The sequence below is a fragment of the Lepidochelys olivacea genome, assembly GCF_965140295.1.
Source record: "Lepidochelys olivacea isolate rLepOli2 genome assembly, chromosome: 8".
NCBI lineage: Eukaryota > Metazoa > Chordata > Testudines > Cheloniidae > Lepidochelys > Lepidochelys olivacea.
The window spans coordinates 35,697,816-35,724,481 of record NC_140418.1 but is presented as its reverse complement, the minus strand read 5'-3'; the positions used below and the strand labels follow the sequence as shown (position 1 = coordinate 35,724,481).

Below are 26,666 nucleotides of genomic sequence, written 5' to 3'. Positions count from 1 at the left end.
AACCCAACACTTATTATTTTTTAAGTCTCGTGACTTTCAGGGCTTGGCTCGTGATTTCTGAATAATACGATGGATATTTTCCAACCACTATTCTAATCCCAATATCAAAGGGTTTGTCCTTTTTAATATTATGACAGCTTTGCTTGTGATCCAGACAGGAAGATGGTGTGCTCGTCTGCTTGCATGGTTCCGTGAAATGCAGCAACAGATACAAGTCGTGTAAATGGGTGAAAGGCACACTAGGTTTCTCAGTGTTGTTACATAACACGGGGCAGGGACTGTTTTTAAATATCCAGGGCCTGACCTCCTGCTCGGAGGAGTGCAAATCAGGAGTGACTCCACTGAAACCAATGGAGTGCCACTGGGCTACTGTCAGCAGAAGGAAGTGGAAAGTCAGGCTCTTCGTTTGGTCTCGGCAGTGCCACCTGTCACCCAACCACAGGCAGCAACCTCTTGGCTCTGCACACCAGAGGAGCAGATCAGACAGGGCCAAGGCAGCCCCCAGGCACCAAGCGGTGCCAAGGGTTTGATGAAAACCCTTACATAGCTAATCAAGTACTAATGACAGATGCATGGCAGACTGGAGGGATCATGGGCGTGGATGAAGGGCACAGGCCTGCCCCACTGGGCTGCCAGTTCAAAACCAGGTCTGGCCAGTAGCCCTGTGGCCTGTGTGAAAGGCGTCGGTGGGCTCAGTGCACTAGTGCACTAGCCATGGCCTCTCCTGAATAGGGGGGCTGACGTAGGGTAGATGGGAGGAGCTTGCAGAGCAAGGGCCCTGTGCTACAACGTTTCTGTGGACAGAGCCAATCAGCAGCGATGGGATCCTAGCTACACCCAGCCAGCCCAGGGACAATGTGGTTGAAATTCCTCGACAGACATCTGTCCTTGAAGAGCTGGCACCCGCATGAATCAGCCCTCTTTCAGCACGGACCAACAATGTACTGACAGCATTGACTCCAGTGGGCGTGTCAGGGTGTGAGCAGCTGTGCCTGCCCAGAGAGCACAGGAAAAGCAACATTGGGCTGACTCTGAAGCTATCCCAATCCTGGCTTGTCGCTGACTGCGTCGCCAAGGCAGGAGACGATCTCGCCCCGTCTCTGTAACCAGGCTCCTCTTCCAGGCCAGCCAAAGCCAAGATCGGGGACACAGACAGCGCTGCAGATGGGCTAGCGGCAGGGTGGATACAGCCCTGCATATGAACACGCAGCTGTTGAGATCTGCATCTGTCAGCTGGTCAGGTTCTAGGGGAAGGGGGAAGTTCCTGGTAGACAGAGAGAGGCCCGAATTCCTCCAACCCCTGCCCCCCCTTACTGACACCACCTTCAGCCTCAGCTGCTGACCTATAGGACAGAAGGGCAAACAGGTTAGGTGGCCTGCTGAGTTTCCAAGGCTCATGAGTCTGGGAGTGGAGGCATAGACGGGGACCGTACCGATCTAGGGCCTAGACTGTGTATATGAACAGGGCTTCCTGAACAGTCAGTGGAACCAGTCTCCTCCCATTGGCATGGGCTGGCACTGGGACACACAAGGCTAAAGGGCTCCCTGTACCCTTTCCCCACACCAGGAGCTAAAGGAACAAAGACAGAGCAGCAGGGAAGCCTCTAATGCAGGAGATCAGTTGTTGGAAAATTACATGGCTTCCTAAGAAGCTGCTCATGCTAGGTGAAGGCCCCCATCTAGGGCCTGGCACTGCACCCCTGAACTCTGGGAGAATTGCACAACTGCCTTTGACAGGAGCAAGAGAGCTGCTACAAGCCACTCTGGCCAGGACAGAGGGAAGAACCATCTCTTTACCAACATACATTTGGCCAGGTAGAACTGAGATCCCGATGAGGTGGGGTATTTCCACCATTGGCCAAAGGGTTCACGCTGTCGCAGATTTAAAAACAATAGACAGGGCCAAATCCCCAGCTGGTGTCATCAGTGTAGCTTCACTCACCTCAATGGAGTGGCCTTGATTTACACCAGCTGAGGATCCAGCCCATCATGTACTACTTTCACACAACTCCTCCCATTGGGAGCAATTTCAGATTCCCTCGGCCCAGCACTGACATGCAGCCACCTCTAGAAGGAATTTAGCAGCAGTCTAATAGCACACAGCACCACTCCATGGCAGGCTTAGCGCAGGAAGTGTGGGCTGGGGAGGTAGAATTGAATCTGATGTCCCCAGAATGGCAAGATTCTTCCCTGTGTATGGATGGCAAACTCCCATTGAAGCTTGAGAATAGGAACACGCATCAAGGGAAGAGGGGGTGGAATAGACGCGCCAGTCTCAGTCACTCTCCGTAACCTGTACTTGTTATTCCTGATGTGTGTTACAGTAGCACTCGGAGCCCCAGAGCAGGCTCTGCGTTCCATTGCACTAAGTGCTCTACGTGCTCACAGTGGGAGCCAGGCCCTGCCCCAAAGACCCGGCAAGCTAAAGGAAGACAAGGTACCTCCCATTTGTGGTACGAACCAACAAGCAAAGGAAGGGTGAGGGCAACAGTGATGGGAACAAGGGCCGTGAATAATGTCACTAATCCCTGCTGGCCACCATTAGGGAATCCACAGTGGAAACAAGTGGCAAAGCATGGTACGTGCCTAGCCACTAGTGCGAGCATTTCCCACTCTGGGTGCCTAAAGCTAGGTACCCACATTTCGATTCAGGCACTTAAGTAAGATACCTGATTTTCAGTGATGCTGTGTATCCCAAATTCCTACTACAGCCAAAGCCGGTTGCAGGAGCTGAGCCCCTGAAGCAGGAGGCTGACCCCATACACGATCCGCTCCAAAGTCACTGAGGCTGGGATTTCCAAGAAGACCTTAGTGACTTTAAGAAGGAGTTGGACACCTGACTCCCTTTGGAAATGCCAGATTCCATGTGTCCTGCCCCACATTCCCCGGAGACGCTGGATGACAGGCTGAGCCGGGTGGGTGGAGCAGACGTGCTGGGCACTTGACAGAGGAGCTTCACTGGCTACAGAACTAACTGCAAGAACTAGTGATCCAGAGATCTGTGAATCTACAGATCTGGTGAGAGCATGTAACCAGAGGCACTAAAACCATGGTCCCTTCCTAAGGGGCCTGGGGCAGAGCTAGGGAATAGCAGGAGTTCACTATACGCTGTAAATCGAACAGGAATTCATGGGCCTATGGCCTGTACTATACAACTTAGATGATCACGATGGTTCCTTCTGGCCTTAGAATCTAGAACACACATTGAGTTGGGTCAGCAGTAGCCGTGAATTTGATGCAATGGGAGAGTAAAAACAAAAAATCCCCTTCCTAACATGTGGGGTTTTAACAGTACCTTTCATCTGAGTGTCTCAGTGTTTTATCGCATTAAACTCGCAGGCCTTCTATGAAGCAGCTATTATCAGTCCCATTTTACAAATGAGTAAACAGAGGCAAGGAGCTACAAGGTGACTGGCCCAATGAATCAGAAGTAGAGCTAGGAACTGAACCAATGAGTCCTGACTCCCAGTTCCCAGCTCTACCCATTAGACAGCACTGCCTAGGTTGGGCCATTTGTTTTATGTTGGAAAAATTCTAGATCAGCTGAATTCTGATTGCACAGCCCAAATGCAGCAGTCAAGATATTCAAAAGTGACTTGTAATTCTGGACGCCTCCCTTTTCATGCACTCTACTTGAGAGACCTTAGATGGGCCTGATATGCAGAGAGCTGGTGCTGGAAATCAGCCCCCTTTTTGGGGTCCCAGGTTGGGTACCCCAAACACAAAGCACCCAAAGTCACCAGTTGCTTTTGAAAACTCTACGGTGTTCTTCATCTGAGCATGGGCAGCTGAGAAATCTGGGGGCTGTGCTCGTGTTTGTGACCACCAACCCACAGCAGCAATTATTATATTCAATCATACGCAGCCATTGTCAATATCCAGCAAGGTCCTCTGCATAAAGGGAGCAACAGAGCCAAGACCCCAACTGAGTCAAGACCCACCACATTAGACAGTGTAGGAGTTGGTGTTACTCCTGGGGGAATTCTGTGTGTGTGCAGAATTCATGTCCCCCACAGATTTCTTTGCTTCCCCGCAGAAAAATTACTTTGACAGGGAAGCAAAGGAAAGCTGCAAGAGCAGTCACGCACCACTCCCTAGCAGTGCAGGTACATCATTTCAGGCACCCTGATCAGCCAGCAGAGAGGTAAATCATCACAGGGCTGGGGACACCCCAGCCAGTGACTTCTACCCTGAGCCGGGATCAGCTGCTAGTCCCGGCTAGGCTGGAGGCAGGAGAGGATGGGACTTCCTCTTCCCCTGCAAGGAGTGGCGGGGGCTCTGTCAGACTCACCCCCAGAAACCTCCCCCAGCTGCAGGAAGCTCAGCATCCTCCCCTGCTTCCTGCCCCCATTGCTCCTCAGCTGTGGGGGGAGGAGGGGTCACTGTTCCTCAGCTGCTCCCCCATCCGCCCAACCACTGTGCTTCCGGACCTCCCTTACCCAGACACCCCCACCAAGCCTCACCCTGTACACTCAAAACCCCCCTTGCCCTCCATACCCAAACCCCACTTCACTGAACCTCAACCTCTGCATCTGGAGCTCCCTGCACCCAGGTCCCCTGCCTCCGGACCCACCCTGCACCCAGACCACCCCCACTGAGCTCCCTGCATCAAACCCTCAGCCTGATGAGCCCCAACCCCTGCACCACCCTGAGCCCCCACATCCAGACCCCCACACCACTGACCCCCAACTAGCACCACCCAGACCCCCATCCCACCAAGCCCTACTCTCCCAGCACCCAGACTCCCTCGCTGAGACCCTCCATACCCAGACCCCTCCGCTGAGCCCCAACCACCTTCACCTGGAAGCCCCTGCAGAATCCCATTCCCCCTGCATCTAGAACCCCCTCCCGATGAGCCTCTGTGCATCGAGATCCCCCCACACCTAGATCCCCCACTGAGCTGCCTGCACCCAGACTGTCCCACGGAGAATCCTCTCACCCCACACCTGGATCACCCCACACTGAACCCCCACATACACTTGGATCCTGCCTGGTTGAGTCTGCCTGCCCCACACCTGGTGCACCTGGTGCAGAGAGGCAGGGCCCTAGGGTATTTCTGGGGCAGACCCAGACCTTGTGCTGTGTCAGGGTCAAGTACAGCCCCACTGCTAAGTCCGTGTCCCAGGAGTGGGGGGGTTGCAGGGTGACCTCCCACCTTCATGCAGCCAGTGGCCTGTGCTCCCCACTGCCATGCTGGAGCCTCTGCATTTATTTATTGACAAAACAAAACTTTGCAGATTTTTTTAAATTTCTTGGCAAAGAATTTTTATTTTTTTGGCACAGAATGCCCTCCAGAGCATTGGTGTGCATTGCAAACAGTAGAGTTTACTTTGAAGCTGCCCAGAGCTGAGTGGATGACTATGGGGCATGGAGCTTTCCCTCGGCAGTGACCGGTCAGATCTGTCCTGGGTTGGTGTTGACTGACTGGCATCATGGCCGGGTGGCTGGGTCAATGTTCGGTTCCTATTGGACAGGGACAACCCTTCCAAAAACTGTCATCACCAACTGCCCTCCTTGATGGCTATCTTGGGCCAATGACTAAGCGGGCCATGGAGACGTCCTCACAAACCCCTGAGAGGACAGGCAGGCTGGCATTTTTATCCCCATGTTAGCAATGGGGAAACTAAGGCAGAGAGGCACAGTGACATGCCCAAAGTCACACAGTTAGTGTCCAAGATGGGACCACAGCTCGGGCACTCTTAGCTTGCACTGCTGTGCTCCCACCACAAAACTATGCCTCTCTCATATGTTAGCTGATCCACTGCCCACTTCCATGCCCCAGAAAGGGGGCAGAGGGGTTGAAGGGGGAAGAGAAAGAGCAATAACCCTATGAAGGAGAAACTCAGTTGGCCTTGCCCTATAGACCATGTTCCAGTGTGTTCCACTGAAATTGCATGCCACAAACTGAAACATGCATGGGCAAGTGTGTAACTTATTTGTACATACAGCTACCAGGACAGTGCGCACAGAGCAGGTGTTTGCTCATGCAAGTGACCACGTGGTTGCATTGTCAGTCTTTAGCTCCTGGAGCAATGGCAGCTTGGTGTCCCTCTCACCGACATGTGCGATATTTTCAGCCTTCAGGACATACATTCCCTGTCAGGCTGTAGAGGTTGCAAGGGGAATCCGACAGAAGTGGAACGCCTCCGGTGTGCTCACCGGCATGTTGGCAGATTGGCATGCTGGCATTTAGCTGCCAGTCAACATTATGTCTCTTTGGGTGGAGCGTAGGAGAGAAATGCACGTCAGCCCATTACATGAGTGGACAAAGAAGTGGCTCTCTGCTGTGAAGAATACACTTTACAGGGTCTTGTAACTTACCCTCTCAGCTCCGTCACCCCCTCACACAGCCCCTCACAAGCACTGCCCTACCAGGCACCACAACTCTGCAAAAAGTGCACTACACCAAGGCAGCAATGGCTGGTTTTGTTCACAGAGATGATCTCCATAGGCCCAACATGAAAGCTAATGTCTTCTGATTATCAGATCGGTTGTAACATGAACATTATGACAAAGCCCAACCTTCACAATGAAAGGACTTATCAGAGCAGCATCCAGCCGTCAGCTGAGACATCTGGGGTGTCACTGTCAACTCACCTTGGCAACGCTCCTTCAGCGTGACCTTCACTGGATCCTCCTCCTCCTTCCTCCCCCCCTTCCCCTTGATGCTCTCCTTCCCCGGGGGCCTGGCCTTGTCTCCTGCTTTTCCTCTCTGTGCCTGGCTGCTGGATGACCTCCCGTGCTCCCACGGTTTCATAGATTCCAAAGCCAAAAGGGAGCATTGTTATCATCCAGTCTGACCTCCCAGATAGCACAGGCCAGAGACCTGCCCCACAATAATCCTTAGGGTGGATCTGTTAGACATACATCCAATATGGATTGAAAAATTGTCAGTGATGGAGTATCCACCACGGCCCTTGGTAAATTGTACCAATGGTTAATTACCTCCCTGTTAACAATGTACGCCTTATTTCCAGTCTGAATGTGTCTAGCTTCAACTCCCAGCCATTGGATTGTGTTCGACCTTCCTCGGTTAGTCTGATGCGCCCATTATTAAATATTTCTTCCCCATGTAGGTACTTACAGACTGTGAGCAAGTCACCCTTCACCTTCTCTTTGTTAAACTAAATAGATTGAGTTCCTTGAGTCTGTCACTATAAGGAATGTTGTCTAAACTGTTAACCATTCTCGTGGCTCTTCTCTGAACCCTCTGCAATTTATCAACATCCTACTTGAATTGTGGGCACCAGAACTGGACACAGGATTCCAGCAATTGTTGCACCAGTGCCAACTACAGAGGTAAAATAACCTTGCTACTCCCACTGGAGATCCTCAGGATCGCATTAGGATCACATCCCAGGATCGCATTAGCTCTTTTGGCCACAGTGTCGCACTGCAAGCTCATGTTCATCTGATTATCCACCCCCATGCCCAAATCTTTTTCAGAGTGCCTCTTTGCAGTGCGATATTAAAATACTGTGATTTAATTATTAACCAATCTAAGTTATTAACCAATTAGGGTGCCTTTACTGTGTTATTAACCAATTGTGGAATACATGGTCAGTCATTTTGCTGTGAGAATAATATATATAAAAACATTAAAAAGAACCAATGAAGTCATACGACTGGCTTGTTTGGGTAATGTTGATTGCTAATTTTGCTCCTGACCCACTGAGGTCTAAGAATCACTGCCCCACAATCTTTGTTCCTAGAGGTATATATTGACATTCAGCCGTATTGAAAGGCATATTGTTTGCTTGCACTCAGCTTACCAAGCACTCCCGATCCCTTTGTATCAGTGACCTGTCCTCTTCATTATCTACCAGGCCTTGTTCCTTGTTCCACTGCTATCCTGATGACTCTTAGACCTACCTCTCCACTCCTGCCTTTTCTTCCTCCACCCAAGCCCCCAGCTCTCCCTCCTGAGCTCTATATACAGTACACAGCACAGCCTGGACCCGCCCCCACCTTTTCCCCATACCATCTCCACCCATCCCTTCTCCCTTGCCACTGACATCTCCGCCAGCTCTCATCAGCCCTGGGGGTTCTGTGCCTCCCCTTCCCTATCCAGCCTCTTCTCCATCTGCATCCTTGCTCAGATCTGCCCCTCCATCTCCATTCCTGCTGTCGAAATCCTGGCTCACACCATGGCTCTCTCCCCTGGATACCGTAGCTTTTCCCCTGCACTCAGCCCACTCTGCATGCCTGTGCTTTTCTGGCACTATAATCGGACTTGTTTTACTATTTACTTCCACCCTTCCCACTCCCTTTGGGGCAGCGCTAGGATGCTCTGGGTCTGGCTGTGGGAGCCTGGCAGCTCCTTGGAGCAGGGGCAGTGTCTTTTTAAAACTGCCTCCCAAACACCATGCAGAATTACGGAGCTCTGGCAATGCACTGCAGAGTTTTTCATACGCCTGCTGAAGGTAACAGACTGCCAACCGCTATCCCTGCACAGGGCAAGTGCAGCAGCACCGTGAGCCTCGGCACATCTTGCCCTGACCAGCTCCATCTCCTTGGTCTGTTCAATTATTGGCTTCTACACTGAGAGGGCCAAAAGGGGAGCCCGCCAGTGCCACCTGCAATGGTGGCTTTGGTGAGGTGCCCACACTCATCTCAGAGAAGGTACCACTCCCCAGATGGCAAGGTCTCTTGCTCTTCACTGATGGGGGCTGGACTAGAACTAGCAGCCTGGCAGGGCAAGGCGCTAGCCCACTGAATCCTTTGAATCCTGCTCCTCAGACCTCTCCACCTATTTCCAGGAAAACCCCACACCTCCCCCATCTAACGCTTGGGCACCTCCTCCAGCCCTCATCCCCCCAGCACCACTTCTAGTCTCGCCTCCTTCCCAGATCTGGTGCGGCACGTAGAAGCAGATGAACTGCAGCCACTTTTCCACGTAACGGTACGTTCCCTCTTAGCAGAGGAGTCTATTTTCTCATAGGAGTGCAGCACTAGCCCTTCAGAAACAGAAGCAGGTCTCCGCCCCAACAAGGGGACCAATACTGCCGACCCTTCATGCTGGGTGCAGTGCTTACTGCTCAGCATGGTCCCGTTAGCGCCAGCGGGCAGAGAGTGTTGCAGGCTCTGGCCCTGCACTGGAGACACCACAAGGGAGTACAAGCACATGAGAGAAGGGGGAGGAGGGTTACCCCAGCGAGCCATCCTGAGATCCCCTCTATTGTCACAGCCACATCTTTGCGGTGGCACAGACTTACATTGGCCATTATTTTTCTCAATGAATAATTCAGTTTTCTTTTCAAAAAGACTGAGCAACGTCCTATTCCAGACACAGAAAACGCTTCTCCTCCCCTGCTTGGGTACAGACACTACTACTAATACCGGGCACCAGAGTTTTCCACAGAGCGTAGACTGACCCCTCCACACACTTCCATGTCCTTCCTCTCTCAGACCCCGCCCCCACGCCTTTGATTTAGTCAGAACGGCCAAACCACTCCAGAGTTATTTTCCAGATGTCCCCCATTCTGGGAGAATCCGGGAATGCCCTCCTCGCTGTTCTCAGCAGCTCCCTAAAGGGACAGGCGCAGACGCCACTGTGCTTCGCTCCCATTCTGTGCATACCAGCCCCTGAGATGACCAGTCCCAATCGGATCCAGTCTCAAATCTCCTATTGATTTCCACATACATGCTGCCTAGGATGGCGCTCAGGCCTGGGCAACTGGTGGGCTGCCCTGTGTTCCTTAGCCATGTGCTGACAGGGGGAGGGTTGGGGGGAGTTCTAGAGTGCAAACATTCAGGATCTGCTGACCACCCGCCCCTCTCTGCATCTCTTCTCACTTTCGCTGGTGTGAACCAGGAGCAGTTCCATGTAGCAGTTTCTGTGTGTGAAGTTATGAATATTGGCTATGTACTTGTATCTCCATGTGTTTTAATTCTAAGTAGCCTCAGTGAAGCATTTGGTCAGCTTCTTGAGAAAGGACTATTCTCAGTAAGTGCCCAATCAAGAAACATTTAACTAACAATGAACTTTGGGAGACACCAATCCACATCTGAGCTTTTCTGGGAACATTCAAACTAATATGCAAACAGTGGCGTTGGCCTGTAAAGAACTGAGTCATGCACGGACATGTGACTTGCCCGTGTGACTCCAAACTCCATCTTGCTGCTGTGGTTTTCCATAGTAAGAACAAAGGGGTGTCCTTCCACAGGGCAGAGGATATAAAAGGCCCTGGAAACCCCTCCATTTGGTCTTCAATCCTGCTTCTGACCTCTGGAAGGACTTTGCTACAAACTGAAGCTCTGAACAAAGGATTGAATGACCCATCCCAGCTGTGGATGTACTCCAGAGACTTGATTTGAACCTCCAGTTTATTCCATCACTGCTATAAGCCTAAACCAAGAACTTTGCCATTACTGTATGTAATTGATTCCACTTAACCAATTTTAGCTCTCATCTATATTTCTTTCTTTTGATGAATAAACCTTTACACTTTAGATTCTAAAGGACTGGCAACAGCGTGATTTGTGGGTAAGATCTGACTTGTATATTGACCTGGGTCTGGGGCTTGGTCCTTTGGGATCGGGAGAACTTTTTTTCTTTTACTGGGGTATTGGGTTTCATAACCAGTCATCCCCATAACAAGCGGCACTGGTGGTGATCCTAGGAAACTGGACTGTCTAAGGAAATTGCCTGTAAGGCTTATGGTTAGCCAGTGGGGTGAGACCGAAGTCCTCTCTGTTTGGCTGGTTTGGTTTGCCTTAATAATAAAGAAACTCCAGCTTTGGGCTGTAACTGCCCTGTTCTAAGCAATTTGTCCTGAATTAATACTCTCAGTTGTGTTCCGCCAGAGGCAGCATCATTACAGGGAGCTCAAGGCTGGGGTAGGGGGTTGGGGTGTGGGAGGGGGTCAGGGCTCTGGGCTGGGGGTGAAGGCTCTGGGGTGGGGCTGGGGATGAGGAGTTTCGGGGGCAGGAAGGGGCTCTGGGTTTGGGGGGAGGGGCTCAGGGCTGGGGCAAGGGATTGGGGCACAGGCTTACCTCGGGCAGCTTCCGGTCAATGGCGCAGCAGGGGAACAGAGGCAGGCTTCCTGCCTGTCCTGGCACCTGCGCCCTGGAAGCAGCTAGCAGTAGGTCTGGCTCCTAGGCAGAGGCATGCAAGCGGCTCCGTGCGACTCTCGCCCGCAGGCACCGCCACACCCCCAGCTCCCATTGGCCAGTGCAGAACCAGTGCTCGGAGCCGGGGCAGCACGCACAGCCCCGTGGTCCCGCCCCAGCCTAGGAGCTGGACCTGCTGCTGGCCACTTCCAGGGCACAGGGCAGTGTCAGAACAGGTAGGGACTAGCCTGCCTTAGCTGGGCAGCACTGCCGACAGGACTTTTAATGGCCTGGTTAGAGGTTTGGGCCAAAAGAAATCTGATGAGGTTCAACAAGGACAAGTGCAGAGTCCTGCACTTAGGATGGAAGAATCCCATGCACTGCTACAGACTAGGGACTGAGTGGCTAGGCAGCAGTTCTGCAGAAAAGGACCTAGGGGTTACGGTGGACAAGAAGCTGGATATGAATCCACAGTGTGCCCTTGTTGCCAAGAAGGCTAATGGCATTTTGGGCTGTATAAGTAGGAGCATTGCCAGCAGATCGAGGGATGTGATCGTTCCCCTCTATTTGGCATTGGTGAGGCCTCATCTGGAGTACTGTGTCCAGTTTTGGGCCCCACACTACAAGAAGGATGTGGAAAAATTGGAAAGAGTCCAGCAGAGGGCAACAAAAATTATTAGGGGGCTGGAACACATGATTTATGAGGAGAGGCTGACGGAACTGGGATTGTTTAGTATGCAGAAGAGAAGAATGAGGGGGGATTTGATAGCTGCTTTCAACTACCTAAAAGGGGGTTCCAAAGAGGATGGATCTAGACTGTTCTCAGTGGTAGCAGAGTACAGAACGAGGAGTAATGGTTTCCAGTTACAGTGGGGGAGGTTTAGGTTGGATATTACAAAAAACTTTTTCACTAGGAGGGTGGTGAAGCACTGGAATGGGTTACCTAGGGAGGTGGCAGAATCTCCTTCCTTAGAGGTTTTTAAGGTCAGGCTTGACAAAGCCCTGGCTGGGATGATTGAGCTGGGTATTAGATCCTGCTTTGAGCAGGGGGTTGGAGTAGATGATCTCCTGAGGTCCCTTCCAACCCTGATATTCTATGATTTTATGACCCAGTGCCTTACATTCTGTGACCCAGTACTGGGTCACGACCCACAGTTTGAAAACCACTGGTCTAAACTGCAGCCCAAACCCCGTTTCTTCCACGCTGCCAACATCCCCAGGAGCTTCTGACCATCTGCACACACCAGTATTTAATATCACCCCCTTCTCACGCTTCTCATCTCCTCTTTCCCACTGATTTCTGCACCTCAGCAGCCCAGATCCCCAGCTGATGTAAATGGGCTGTACCGATTTCCACCAACAGAGGGTCTGGTCCTCAGGCTGTAACCCTTCCATGAGTTCTGAGACAGCTGCATGAATCCGCCAGATTTTTACACCGCGTTGCAGTGTAAAAACAGAAAGGCCTGATCTGAATTCTCCTTACACCACATGACTCCATGGAGGGAGTTACTCTTGATCCACACCGGAACAGGAGAGGAGTCAGGCCTAAAGAATTGTAGGATCAGGAAAAGAACATCTGGACTGGTGCAGCAACCCTTTTAACGGCTATTGTAATGCCATGTTACTGCTTCCCCAGGTTAAAACACCCTGTGTTTCTCAACTGTGATAGCTCCGAACACCTTGGAAAGCCAAGGGAGTGAATCCAGTGGGCGTGAGAGGAAGATCAGGCCCCTCTGCCTCACAATGCTGCACTGGTGATGCTGGGGCGATGCCGAATTTTCCATAGAGGCATCTATCTCCTAGACTCAGTCAGTTTCTCACTTTTCCCAGCAGCTCCCACTGTCTGGTTACAACCTCTCAATAATAAACGGGAGCTAAGATGTTTTCATCTTGGTGATGCACTGAGGAGAACTTGCTCATTTTGTTTCAATGTACATCGCCGTACCGGCATCGCAGACACACACGCAGACACGGTGGGCACCAGCGTAAGCCCAGGGGCAGGGATCTAGCCGGAGAGAAGAGGTTTTATCTGATGAATATTCAATACGCAGCTGAAATTTCAGGTCCCCAGCTAATCCTTAAAGATCTCTGCTCCATGGGGAATCGTGGGCTAGGTTTGCGGGATAGAGGATCAGAGGAGCTCAAAATGGAAAAGACCGTATATTACAGACGATGGAGTCCATCCTCCTGCAAGGGCAGCAGAAGGGCTCAAAGAGAGGCTGGATTTGCTTCTGCGTTCCCAAACGTTCACATTTACTCCAAGTGTTTTCCAGCATTCTCTGTTGAGTTAAATGTCCTTTCAGATTAGCCGCTGAGGCCCTGGACTTTCGGCGGAGTGTCAGTTATTTGGAGGATTAGGCTAGTCGCAATTACTAAGACTTCGACGCTAGTGCAGGTGAAGAGACGACAGCTGAACAGCTTCCATTTTAAAAATCCGCAGCCTGTTTGCTTTGTGCACTTGACAGCACTTTGCTCCCCCTCCCCACCCCGGCCGCACTCTTCCCCCAGTACAGTCGTGCAATCAGCCAGCTTCCTTTGTTGCTTGTGTGGGTCTTTTTCACAGCAAGAGGGGAGAGAAAAAAACCTCTTTTGAAATAGGAAAATGGGATCACACGGCTTGGCAGGGGGAGTCCGGGCAGGACTAGCATATGCTGGCACTGACTAGATTTCATGTGGAGGATGTCCCTTAAAGGTGAAAAATTTCACAGTTCAACTCTGCTCCTGCTGAAGACAATGGGAGACTTTCCATTAGCTTCAATCAGAGCAGGACTGGACCAGTACCACAGAGCCGAAGAAGTTCTGTGTCTGTACAACACCTAGATCTTGGGGTCCTGGTCCGTAACTGGGGCTCCCAGCTGCTAACACAAATTATAAATAAGAAGAATTTGCCTCTCCATAGAGTCTTTCAGGGTCTAGATTCTTTGAGGTGCTCGGGAGATATTTTAAATTTGAATTAATTAGTCACACTCTGGTGTGATAACGAAGGGATGTTGAGGAATTACTTAGCTCAACCCACAATAGAAATGCTGTCCTCTCCGGGGTGGAACATGGCAGCTGTTCAACTGCTAACAGCAAAACTAAGCCACAGATTAGGGAAAAAGGTGTAGGATCCCAAATCCAACTGAAACCGCAAGGGGAATTTAGACAAGCACCATGGGGTGCTCTGACTTGGAATCTGGCCCGGAAAACAGAGTTAATGCCTCTCCACTTAGAACAAAGGCCAGAGGGTCTTTTAGGAGCACAAGCAGTCAGGGTCTCAGCTGCAGGTCCCGTCAGAAACACGGCACGCCCAGCAATGCAGCATCCCTGCCAGAGTGACTAGCTGGGGGGATGATTTGGTGTTGACTCAGAAGGGGGCTCGGTGCTGACTCGGCAAGAACTGCACCACCCATTGAATCAGCGCCACAGCGCCCGCGGTGCCTGGGTCTCCCATCTGAGCACTGACCCTGTCCTCCCTTGCAAGGCGGGGGCCACAGCCCACCAGTGCGCCAGCTGGAACCCCTCCCGGACAGCTCCCCCCTGCCATGCATCAGAACTCCCCGAAAGCAGCAGCTTGGCACCGAATGGACCACTGTGATTCAGGCCTAACCTGGTTACCTCCTCCTGCTCTCTCTCTCTGAATTCAGGGCAGCCTCAGAGCACTGAGATGGGCGCTGATGCGCTCCACGCCTCCCCAGGGGCATCGCAGCAGCCCTGGCATGGCCCCCAGGGAGGCCAGGAACAGATGTAGCCATTGCCTGGTACACAGGGGCTGGCTGGCACAGAATCCATCTCATGCATTGCTTTACCTCTGTCCCTGACCCTCAGCCCACTTACCTCTGTCCCTCCGTCCCTCTCCTCCCCCCAATCCTCACAATACAGCGAATTCATCCCGATTTAATCTTCACAGTGCATCAGCGTGAAAAACTTTGCTGTTTTGTCTTAATCTTTACCTGAGGTCATATTTACTAAGCCTTTCCCTAATCCCCCAACGCCTTCACAAATAAAAGGTCCCATCCTGCCTAGGGCTGGGAGAGAGACTGAGCCCTGAACTCCCACGCGTGGTAGGGGGAGGTGAAGCGGCTCCGCACCCCGCAGTATCAGCCCTGAAAAGTTCAACCAGGGAATAAAAATAATCCCAGAACACATCAAACCAATGTGAAGATGCAGAGGTGTCGGGGCCACTGGCTTACTTTTCAAGGTGAAACCATTTCTCCCCATCAAGATGGTTAATAAGTATTTATTAAAGGATCTGATTTAAAGGAACAAAGATCTAAACACTACAAGATGGGACCTGGAGAAACACATGGGGATCTGGAGATGTGGAACTGAGGGAGGAAGAATGAACAGCACATATTTCCCTTCCCAAATCCCATCAATTAATTTTAGCTTACGAGCTTCCAGTGTTTAACGGAAGGGGACAATAAATAATTTGCTTCTTAAAGGGTACTTGGGAAAATAAGCACCAGGCTGCGTTATTGCTGCTCTTCTTAGATCATGGAAAAATACAAAGGCCTATTAGATCCTGCAGCCACTCTGTCCCAACGCACGCCATGCACCACGGCAAGGCAGGGCAGCTTCCTAGGCTGCATTCGCCAATGCAACAGCCATGGACTGCACCTGCTGTAGCTCTCTTTGGGAGATCATTCCTCAGTCCAAGAGGCCTGTGTGTTCAGAAAAGTTCTCTGATATTCAGCCAAAGTGTTTCCTTGCTCTATTTCATCCTGTCACTCCTTGTTCTAACCCCTTGGCAATCAGTCCCCCCGCTCCAATGATGCTTTAATCATTTATCCAGAGCACAACAGCGTCAGCAGGATAGGCAGGAGGAGCCGCACCTCAGAACACCCAACAGCCCTCACCACAGAGGGTGAAGAGCCCTGTTCAAATCCCTTCTCTCCCTTCAGTGGAATCTGCTGAGAGACTCGAACCAGAGGTCTCCCACTTCCCGGGGAGCACCCTACCATGGGGGTGGACAACAGGAGGGCGTGCCTGCCCTCCCTCCCCCCACCCCAGATATTTGGTGTGAATTCATCTCAGGGGCCCGATCCAGTAGGTGGCCTCTAAGCACACCGCCGGATTGGGCCCCACACACGCCTTAGGCAGCTGTCACTAGGGTGACCACCTTTTCAAAAGGCAAAAGTGGGACACATGCAGGAGCCCTGCCCCCTCTGTGGCACTGCCCCCCCCCCCGTTTACCCCAAGGCCCCACCCCTGGACAAGCCAGAAGCCAGAACCAGGCCATGGTAAGAGCAGCCCAGGGAGCCCAGGCCGCTGATGGGGTGCTCAAGAGCAGCCCCCGGCCCATATACCCGCCCCCCGGAGGCAAGCTGCCCAGGGCAGGGGGAGGGTCTGGGGGTCTGGAACATTTGTATACACCTCTCCCACCCCTATTCTAGGATCTGTGCACTCCCCTTCTTTTACTCCCCCCCCCCAAACCCTAGGGTTCACACACTTCCCCTCTCCACGCCCCACGCCCCCCGTCCTAGGATCTATGCATACACCTCCCCCTGCCCATCATCCTATGATCTTTGCATGTACTGGTCTCTCTCCTATAGCGATATCCTTGGAAGACGACAGGCCTCCAGTCCTCTCACTGGCATGCAGTTGGTGCACATCACTAACACCCATCATTAAAAGGAATGTCACAGAGAAGGGAGTGTCTAGAACTGGTACGCTGGAGCTCTATTCCCAGTGCAGCCACTGACTCACTGTGATGCCCCTGGGCAAACAACTTTCTGTGCCTCAGTTTCCCCATCTGTAAAATGACACTCCTTCCCTATCACACAGGGCAAGGCACTCTCAACGGGGCTAGAGAAGTGTTAATGCCATCGGACAAGGCACTGGTGAGACCTCATCTGGAATCCTGTGTGCAATGCTGGGCACCCGTGATTGGGCAAGGTGAATTCACACAGGAGCAGGTGCAGAGAAGAGCTACTGGGATGATCGGGGGAATGGAGGCCCTCTCTTACGAGACAAGACTGGAAGAGCTTGGCTGGTTTAGTCTCACAAAAAGAAGGCTGAGAGGACCTGATTGCTCTATAAAATGCACGAGGGAGTAAAAACCAGGGAGGGAGAAGAGCTATGGAAGCTAAAGGACAACGGTGGCACAAGAACAAATCGGTATAAACTGGCCCTGAACAAATTCAGGCTGGAAATGAGAAGAAGGTTTCTAACCATCAAGTGGTGAGGTTCTGGAATTATGGAGACAAACAAACAACTTAATTGTCTTTTATCAGAGGGGTAGCCATGTTAGTCTGGATCTGTAAAAGCGGCAGAGAGTCCTGTGGCACCTTATAGATTAACAAACGTATTGGAGCATAAGCTTTCGTGGGTGAATACCCACTTCGTCGGATGCATGTAGTGGAAATTTCCAGAGGCAGGTATAAATATGCAAGCAAGAATCAGGCTAGGGATAAGGAGGTTAGTTCAATCAGGGAAGATGAGGCCCTCTTCTAGCAGTAGAGGTATGAACACCAAGGGAGGAGAAACTGCTTTTGTAGTTGGCTAGCCATTCACAGTCTTTGTTTAATCCTGAGCTGATGGTGTCAAATTTGCAAATCTGTCTTTAAGAGAGAGCTGGACAAATGTATGAGTGGGACTGTATGACAGGGCTGCTGGTGAGGGTGGGAGACGGCGTTTGGCAGCCCTGGAGCTCGCGTCTGGTTTATGTCTGATGTTCCTAAAGCTCATGCTTCAGGGCGTCAGCCAGCCACCTGCAGGGGTCAGGAAGGGATGTTCCCCCCGCCCCCACCACGGTGTGGGTTTTTGGTCTCCTCCCTCTGAGGCAACAGAGCTGAAGATGAGACATTAGGCAGGGTGGGCCAGTGCTCTGAGCAGTCTCTCTCTCAGCTGCTTGGTTCTTGCTCCCAGGCTCTGGATCTAACTGAGCGCTGTATATGGGTCAGGTAGGAATTTTCCCCCAGCACAGACTGGCAGTGAGCTCGGGGGTTTTCACCTTCCTCTGTGGCGTGGAGATTTGCGGTGGTTTGGGGTCCATCAGTCTAGCTCACTGCTCCCTGATGCCACAGGGGGATGAGCTGGGGGAACTAGCCCATCCCCTCCATGCCGGCCAGCCCAGCTGGGAGATCAAACTGCCCCTCGAGATGTCTGTACAGGCAGCCATGCCCCGCAAGCCTTGGCCTAGCCCTTGGCATTCTGCTCTCCCCAGTGCACCTCCCAGCCCTCCGGCCTGTTGCACAGAGCTGCAATGACTTTTTTCTCTCTCTCTTTTTTAACTGTGCAAACTAAATCATTCTGTCAGCAGCCCTGAGAGGATCCGAGCAGACTCACCGGGCGAGACAGCGCGCTTGGACAGACCCGCTGGCCACCATGGCAGGCAGGAATTTGCATGCTGTCCTGATTCATTAAGGCGCTAACACCACACGCCTCACTGCTGCAGCGCTCCCCCGGCCAAACAAAATGGTGGCAGCGGGCGGCAATCCTAGCAGCTAGTGCGCACTGCTCCCTCTCCGAAAGCAATCAGATACCACTCCCCCACCCCCAGCCTCCCCCCACCCTGCCACACGGGAGGGAAACAAGGAAACCAGCAACCACATTTGGGGGTGACAGCAGAGAAATGAGCGTGGAGTTCCCTACGCTGCCGCTGCGGCCACTGGTGAGCGGAGGGAGCGGGCCGGCTGAGGGGAGGGAGCCGTGCAGATAGGGGAGCACTTTATTTTATTGACTGCTGGAGCGGAGGCCAAGGTAAATGGGCGGGCACAGATGCACAGCCAATGCCCCGGGTGCCTGGAGCTGGCACACCAGCCTTTCAAAACCCATGCCAGACGGGAGTCTTTTTTTCCCCCCTGCTTTAAATAGCCTCTGAAGCTGAGCCAGGAACAGTTTGCTCAACAAACTCCAGGTCCCCTGCTGCCCACCTCCAGCTCGGTGCTTGGGGCGTGGCGCAGAGCTGGCCATTAGCACCAGGATGGGCGGAAGAGGTTTTGGAGAAGGGCTTTGGTTCCATGTGGATCCCGCAAATGATGCAAGTTCAGGGCAACAAGCAGATAAATCTAGCTGGTTAGCAACTAGCCCTCTCACCCCACAATATCTGAGCACCAAGGGATGGGGCAGGGGGATCCCCACAATGATTAGCAATAGGAGGCACCAAGTGTTGAGACAGAGACTTAAAGGGGCACATAGAAGAAGGGCCACACTTCCCCTGAGTATGCTCCGGAATTTACCTGCCTTCAATGGGCAGCAAATCTCCCTGGGGAGCCAGACCTGCCAAATACATAGGCCTCGCCCGCTTGAGCTGAGGGAGAACTCCCTTAGCAAACACTTCTAGCAGGTCCAGATCCTCTCTGTGGGCCAACCACTAGGAGGCAACATTGCTCACTTCCATACTCAGGCTGCTTGGTACGGGGAACGGACCCAGGGTGATCCTCAGCTGGTGCCCGGCGCTGCTGTGCCAGTGGCTCTGATGGAGCCCCAGCGACTGGCCCAACACCTCTGTAATTCAGCTGTCCCCCTAACCGCGTGGGACCCTTATCCCTGCGATGACACTGCTCTGCCCAAGTTGTAGAGATGAGAGCCTTGATCCTGATCTCAACTCTGGCGGTGTGAATCCGGAGGGGTAGCGCTCAAGCCAACGGTGTTCGGCCAATGGACACCACAGTAACTGACAGCAGCAGTGGCCCTGCATCCGTTGGTTTTAGAGCCAGGATCAGTGTGACAAGCATATAACCAGTGGTGAGCTGGAGCTGGTTTGCACCAGTTCACGCGAACCGGCAGTTAAATTTAGAAACCAGTTTAGAACTGGTTGTTAAAGGGTTGGGCAAACTCCGGCCCGCGGGCCATATCTGGCCCACAGGAGTGTCCTGACTGGCCCGCCTGAGATCCCAGCTGGGGAGGCTCACCTTGAGAATCCCTTTTTAGTCACCCGGCGGTGCTCCAGGTCTTCGGCGGCACTTCCCTCAGTGCCGCCGAAGACCCGGAGCGAGTGAAGGAACCGGTTCTTCAGAGTTTGGCAGCTCATCGCTGCATATGACTGTACTGATCCCTTGCTGAGTTGAACACATCTCTCAGGGCCTGATCTTGCCCCCTGATAAGTCAAAGAGAGCAGTGCCACTCACTCCCTCTGGAGCAAGACTGGAGGCCAAATGCCCCCTTTTCTACCAAGAACTAACCGCACTTTCCTTAACCCTTTCCTTACCCCTCTGGTCCACCGTACCTGGTGTCATCCCTAGTACCCTCCCCAGGGCAGCACCCTGCCCATGGCAGCAATCCCCTGCCTGTGGCATGCTACCCAACTGGCACAGTGTTCTTGCTAGGTATCTAACAAGGAATGAGACAGCAGTGTCTCTCTCATTTTGCATGCTACACTTTCCCTTTAACAAATCAGTCTCCTGCCTCATTTTCCTGCTGCTGTCTCCGTAATATTCCCCACGCACGCACGCAATAACCCCCAAATCTTTCCCCTGATCAGCGCCAGGAAGAATACCGTAGACGAGTGATAATTTAATTAGCAGTTTCATAAAAGGGTGAGGGCATATAACAAATCGGAATGAAGTTTTCAAAGCTGCGACAAAGTGCACTGATGAGGGAAGCCGTGGACATCAGAAAAGCTTTTTGATAGCGCTCCGCACAAAAGACTAATCTACAAGGTCAGTAAGTACGGTATAGAGGGTGAGCTACTTGAGTGGATAAAGGGCTAGCCTGGAAATCAAAGACCTAGTTTCCTTGTGAGCGCTAATAGTTTGGGAAGGAGGGAGGTGAGTATTGGAGAATCGCAACGATCAGCATCAGGACCATTTTTTTGCGCTCGCTTTGTTAAGGACCTGGAGGAAGTACAGTGCAGCGAGGGGGTGATGTTAGTGGAGGACACAGAATCAGGGCAGGCAGTCATGTTTAGGGAGGCCAGAGAGGAGCCCAGGCGAGCAGACAAGTTGATTCTGCAATTGACCACAGATCAATGAAAGGCAACGCGGCTCGGACAGAAAGGAAGGGAGAAGGATAAACCTGGCAGTGTGGAGGCGGGGGTGGGGGTCAGACCCAGCAGGACAGAGCAGCAGAAGGAAAAAGGAAAGCCAGAGCCCTTAGCATAGAACAGATCTCCTGCCTAGAGAGTTCGGGACAGTGGGCATGTGAAGGATGGGTTCTTCCTATGCTGTTAGGGGCTGAACACCCCCTGCCCCCCGGCATGTGCCATGTCACCTGATTCAGAGAGCCAGGAGGCTCCTGTGTTTAAAAGACTAGCCAGGAGATCTAGTTCAATGCCCAGCTCTACCCCAGCCTCCCTGTGTGACACGGGCAAGTCATGTATCTCTGTGCCTCAGTTTCCCCTCTGAATTTGGTCTGTCTTGATCATACGCTCTTTGGGCCCGGGATTGTTTCTTACTGGACACTTAAAGCCCAAAACCAGGGGACCCCATCACAGTAAGGTCTCTGACTTGTCCTCTGATCCCCACGTCACAAGAGATTTACACTTTCATACAGGGGATGCACAGAAAACTCACAGACTATCCTAGGCAGTTAGTATATTGCAGCCAAAGGCAGCACTTCTAAAGGGTACGAAACCACAGCACCTCTCAGGGACAGCTCCCTGGTGCCCTAGATAAAGACACACACGGTGGGGTGGATGGAAGTGTGGGCCACACACCCCCAGGGGGAAATGGGGCAGCTCAGGAGTGTGCTGAAGCAGCACAGTGCCTCTGGAGACCACAAGGGGGTGCCATCACTGCGCTAGGTCAGAAGGGGAAGTGGTGTTCCAGCCCCTTCGTGCCCCCCAGCTACAGAGTCTAGCCCAGTGGTGGGCAACCTGTGGCCCATCAGGGCAAGCCGCTGGCGGGCCGCCAGACTGTTTACATTTTGATGGCCATCCGCAGCTCCCAGTGGTCACGGTTCACTGTTCCCAGCCAATGGGAGCTGCGGGAAGTGGCACAGGCCTGGCCACCATTTCCTGCAGCTCCCATTGGCCGGAAACAGTGGACCGCGGCCACTGGGAGCTGTGGGTGGCCATGCATATGGAAACAAATGGTCTGGTTGCCCGCCAGTGACTTGCCCTGATGGGCCGCGTGTGGCCGCAGGCCGCAGGTTGCCCACCACTGGTCTAGCCCCAGCAGTGGCATGGCAGGAGGGTCGCAAGGTGCTGGGGGAGAAGCTCTCTGCATCACCACTCTCCCTGGTGCATGCAGGGCCGTCCTTACCCATACGCAAAGCACACAGCTACATAGGGCACCAGGAAATTGTGCCCTGCGCAGTTGCGTGCTGCTCCAGTCCCTGCTCCGGTTCTTCACCAGGCCTCTGCCCCTGCTCCGCCCTCCGTTCCCCACCGGCTTCTTCCCCTGGGCCTCCGCCCCTTCCCCACCCCCAGCACTTACCGGCGGCGTGGCTGAGGCCGGGTCGCTGCACTCCCACTGCTGGTGGGTGCAGGCCCAGCCTCGCCCCTGCTCTGCTCCAGACTCGCCCCCGGTCCCCTGAGCTCTGCAGCCGCGGGGCTGGGCCTGCCCTCACCGGCAGCGGGAGCACAGCGACCCGGCCCCAGCCGCGCCGCCGGTGAGTGCTGGGGGGTGGTTCCCCCCTGCCCCCCAAGTCAGCCCCGGCCCCCCTGTAGAGGCCTGGGTCGCCCCCCCCATCCCGCAGAGGCCTCCCCGCGGGGGGACTGCATAGGGCCCCAGAATCGCTAGGGACGGTCCTGGGTGCATGGGCCGAAACCCCTGTGCAGAACATGGCCTTCGAGCGACAAAGTACACCGGATCCTCGCTAGAATGCAGGATTTGGGATCCATGCGCGATACCGCGTTATAGCGGGGACTGCATTAAAATGAAATGCAATTAAAATAATTAAATTTGGGATCCATGGCCGCGACCATGTTATATGCGAATTCGTGCTATATAGACGTGCGTTCTAGCGAGGGTCCGGTGTACCACACTCAATACAGAGTAGATAGCTGCATCTAACACACACATATGTCACATAGAAAACGGGCCTGATTGTTAAAGACAAAGCACACACTGCGTGTGATTTGCATGTGCATTTACTGCAATCAGACACACAAATAACCAGAGCCAATGATTTGTGCGTGCTATTCCTGATTTATATGCACAATCACTGAAACTGCACGTGCAATTTCAAATGCAATGCAATATGATTCTACATTGTGGCATACACACACAACAGGGAGTATAAATAGACTTATTGAATAATGGTCCCAGGAAATCCTTCTTGTGCTTTGTAAAGAGCCAGACAATGAACCCATATTTGGAATGCTTTGAATACTTTCTGGTCATCAGATTAGTGAGATGAAGAAGGTAAAGCAGAGGGCAACCAAAACAATGCCACCCAGAGGCAGCAATCTTCTGTCATTCATAGAGGTTATAGCAATTAGGTCAAAAGTCTCCAGAAACGAAGAACAAAAGGCTTGTCTAGAGGAAGAGCCATGTAGAGATGGACCCAAATTCAGGTGCCAGCCAGGCAACAGCCTGGGGCACGGTGGAGATAGCATGCAGGTGGGCACACATCCTGGAGCTCTCTACTGACCCCATCCAGATCAGGAACGCTGCTGGCAGGCTGCGGAAGGAGCTGCTCCTGCCCCACACTGTGCAGAGCCCCAGAGAGATGAGGAAGGAAAATGTAGTCCCTAAGCGCTGGCCTGTTCTCCCATGGGAGCAGCCATACAGCAAGGAGGAGACAACACAGACAGTATGGATTTGCTTCCTGCCGCCCTGAACTGTCCGTTTCCTACACACAACATATGCGACCATGTCACCCATGCCAAGTGTGTATTACACATCCCGCCACTCACCAGGGGTTACAAATGCACGGACTGTACATGCTGGACCAGATCCTCATCTAGGATTGCCAAGTTGGTAATACTTAAAAACCAGACACTCCAGCAGGAGAGTCAGAACCTCCCCTGCCCCGCCTCTTCCCCCCAAAGCCCTACCCTCTATCCACTCCTCTTCCCCCCTCCCCCTGTCGCTCACTGCTTTTTCCCTCTCCTCCACCTGCCCCCTCCACCCCCCACCCCACCTGAGACAGGAGGGACTCACCTGCGGAGCCAGGGCTGGGAGCTGCAGCTGCCCAATGCAGGTAGGAAGCTGCTCCAGCTGAGTGGGGACTGGAGCGGGTGATGACCCACCACCTCCCCCGCCCGCAGGAACTGGACATCAGGTGTCCAGTCCCCTTTTCGACCAGACTTTCCAGTCAAAAACCAGGCACCTGATCACCCTATCCTCATCTAGTGTAAACCAGCAAATTGCCACCGAGATCAATGGACCTACACTGAATCCCACCAGCCGAGGAGCTGGCTCTCTATGTACAATAAAAGTGGCATGGCCCAATGGATAGGGCTGGGCTTAACTCCTTGTTCTGGGCCACCCTAATGGCAGTTTTTAAGCCAAAGCCCTCATCGAAATCAAGCAGGGGCACGGCCTGAAAAATTATTGGGGGAATGGCCCCACTGCTGCCAACTCACCGCGTGACCCGGGACAAGTCAGTTGCCTTCTCCGTACTTTGGCTTCCGCAGCTGTGAAACAGGGCTCACAATAATGCAGAGAGCTTTGAGATCTAGGATGCAACTAAGGACTCAGTGGGGTTTCTATGTTCTACACAACGCTCTCCAGGGCTCCCACAGCTGGGATGCTGATGAGTGGCAACAGATGCAGTCATCCCCCAGCCCCCAAATATAATTTTTATATACATATAAACTTTTTAAAAGCACATTTTCCCATTCTGTTTCTAGGCCGGCTCTGCCAACAGCTGAGCAGGCTACCACGCCGTCCATCAAATCCTAATACAATTCTGGTGAGTTGGAGTGCACGGATCCTGTAATTTATAGGAAGTCTGTCATTCTCAAAACAAAAAATCACTAGAAACCCAGCACATTCAGAGTTAAGGTAAAATTTAAATGAAACTTAAATGGGAAAGAATGAAAATCCACTTAAGATACTCAAACTGCCTTAACTCTGCCCCGTTAGTGGCACGTGCCTCCAATCTTCCCTGCTTTGATCCGTTCATACTTAGCTCCTGCGGGCTTTCACTCACACCATGAAGATGTGTTTGTTATTTTAAGGATCAAGAACATTTTCTAAGGGCTTTGAGAAGTTTGTACAGGTCTACACTACAAAGTTAGCTGGCATAGCTATGTTGGTAGGCACGTGAAAAAATCATTCCCAGCCTGACATAGCTACGCAGCAAAAGCCCTAGTGTAGACAGTTATACCAGCAAAAAAATCCTTTAGCTGGAAACAGCTTATGTCAGCGGGGCAGGTGGTTTAACTAAGCCAATTCCTTTTGTTGGTATAACCAGCGTCTCCACTAGGCGGCCCTTCCGGCATAGCTACACCAGTACAGCTGTGCCAGCAAAGCCTTTGTAGCGTAGACAAGCCCTTACTCAAACCGCTGGAACAAACTATGAAGGCAAGTGGTGGATTCTCCATCTCTTCAGCTCCAGACTGGCTACCTGTCTGGAAGATGCCTCACCCAACACAAGTTACATGGCTCAATAAAGGGGTAACTAGCTGAAATGTGATGGCCGGTGATATACAGGAGGTCAGATGAGATGATCTAATGGTCCCTTCTGTGAATCTAGAAGCACCACCAACCCTTTAATGACCACAGGAATCAGGTCCTCAGGTTTCCATTTCATACAGAGGACAGCACCTTGGGCGTTCATTCTTCCCTAGCAACCGTGAGGGGATCACCCCATCTACTGAACCACAAACACCACTTCCAGCGGCAGCAGCATGGGCTTTCCTAGAAGATCTTTCCTCCATGAACTGACCTAGCCTGATCCTGCTTAGCTAGTGAGATGAGCAGGGCCCACAGGGGTACAGCAGCTACACTTGAACCAAGGGGGCAGAAATGCAGTAGTTGGGTGACATTCTAAGGCACTGAAATGTCAAATACAGGCCTAATTTTGACTACACGGGGCCAGAGCCACAGCTGATGTAAATCAGCAGCACGCCACTGAAGCTAAAGGAGCTGCACTGATTTACACCAGTAAATATGATCCCTTATGTGCACTGGTGACTGACAATACCAAACTGTCCCTTACAACTCAGAAATCCTTGCAAACTAATGCACCCTGGGAGTTCTAGTGTACATGTAAACCATATTCTAAAATCAGAACCACTGAGCAGCAAGAACCAGGCATTGACGTGTCGGCTCAGTGCAATTACAGATGCAAGACTGCAACTAACAAATTAAAGAGGCCCACACAGAAAGAGTCAAGAGAAAACCCTAACGGAAGCATTTCAGCTCACACCCACACCTAATGGTACGGCTGGGAAGTCAGCACTGGGAACATCCTGAGAGCAGCAGAACCAGCAGCATTCAGGAAAAAGCTCAGAGCATCCATAGTGAAGGAGCATTAGAGATTCACAGTCTTACAGGGAAGACAAAAGGATGTTCAGGGTGAAGGACAGAGGCATATGTGACAGAGGTGAATGACAGGTTAAATAACAGAGGAATGGAAAAGAATGGGGGAACGTGTTCAAAAGAGAAACCCCCAGTGGAGAACATCAACAGCTGGACTGAAGACAAGAGGTGGGTGATTATGGTTGAAGGAGATGTATAAAAGCCAGGTATGTGCAAAAGCAAAGCAACACACGTCACATGGGAGGGTGGGGTGGAGAATGACTGAGAACTGGAGGAAAAGTCTCAGAATGAGAACACAAATTTAAAGAAAAAGAA

The 26,666-nt window shown here is 52.3% G+C and overlaps 1 protein-coding gene across 7 annotated transcripts in view; it reads right to left on the bottom strand.

The window, feature by feature from the left end:
- The window catches only part of CXXC5 (CXXC finger protein 5), a 107,365-nt gene that overhangs the window by 59,831 nt on the left and 20,868 nt on the right, over positions 1-26,666 (bottom strand). The window contains exon 1 of one of the 7 annotated variants that reach the window (XM_084636004.1): positions 18,322-18,342. The exons of the other annotated variants lie outside the window; for them this stretch is intronic. The gene's annotated coding sequence lies outside the window, so the exon portion shown is untranslated. Of the gene's footprint in view, positions 1-18,321; positions 18,343-26,666 lie in introns of those variants that run through there. 7 annotated transcript variants of the gene reach the window in all.